Raw genomic sequence first — 1,058 nt, forward strand, 5'->3', positions numbered from 1 at the left:
GGCTAGAAGTTGATCAATTTCATCGATCTTTTCAAAGATCTAGCTTTTGGTTTTGTTGCTTTTTCTCCATTGATCTCCTGTTTTGATTTCTGTTGTTGTTGTTGCTTGTTGTTGTTGTTGTTCTTCTTCTTCTTCTTCTTCTTCTTCTTCTTCTTCTTCTTCTTCTTCTTTTGGTAATTTATGACAATTTTAATTATGTTTTTTATTTTAATTCCAGTATAGTTAACATACAGTGTTATATTAGTTTCAAGTGTACAATATAGTGAAAAAATATGGAACACTTCATTAATTTGGGTGTCATCCTTGCACAAGGACCATGCTAATCTTCTTTGTGTCATTCCCATTTTTTTAAGTACATGGGCTGCCGAAGTGAGCACTTTGCTCTAATTCTTATTACTTCTTTTCTTCTGCTTACTTTAGATTTAATTTCTTATCATTTTCTAGTTTCCTTGGTGTAAATTTAGATTATTGATTTTTGCTCTTTTATCTTTTTAAAAATATATGCATTCAATGCTATAAACTTCCCCCAAGCACTGCTTTCACTGCATCTCAAAGTTTTGATAAATTGTGCTTTTATTTTCATTTAATTACAAATATTTAAATATTTCTCTTGCTATTTCTTGTTTTATCTCTCTGCTGTTTAGAAATGTGTTGTTTAATCTTCACATATTTTGAAAGTTTCCAATTACCTTTCTATTTTTGATTTCTAGTTTAATTCCATTGTGATCTGAATGTAAGCATTGTTTGGTTTCTGTTATTTTAATTTAAGGTGTGTTTTATGGCCCAGAATGTGGTCTTTCTTGGTGAATGTTCCATGCAATCTTGAAAAGAATGTATATTCTGTTGTTGGATGAAATAGTCTACAGCTGTCAGTTATATCCAGTTGATGGTGTTCACCTGTGTCTTTCTGATTTTCTGCTTGCTGTATATGTTCATTTTTGATAGGGATATTGAAGTCTCCAACAATGATAGTGGATTCATCTATTTCTCTTCTCAGTTCCATCGATTTTGCCTCATGCAATTTGACACTCTCTTGTTAGGTGAATACAAATTAAAGA

General features: G+C 30.9%; 1 non-coding gene across 1 annotated transcript; it reads right to left on the reverse strand.

Annotated features, from left to right (window-relative positions):
- Window positions 1-266: 266 nt before the first annotated feature.
- LOC119874397 lies at window positions 267-371 on the reverse strand. The gene has a single exon (XR_005368249.1). It is a non-coding gene; the product is annotated as a U6 spliceosomal RNA (small nuclear RNA).
- Window positions 372-1,058: the final 687 nt, after the last annotated feature.

Source organism: Canis lupus, chromosome 12, assembly GCF_011100685.1.
Source record: "Canis lupus familiaris isolate Mischka breed German Shepherd chromosome 12, alternate assembly UU_Cfam_GSD_1.0, whole genome shotgun sequence".
NCBI lineage: Eukaryota > Metazoa > Chordata > Mammalia > Carnivora > Canidae > Canis > Canis lupus.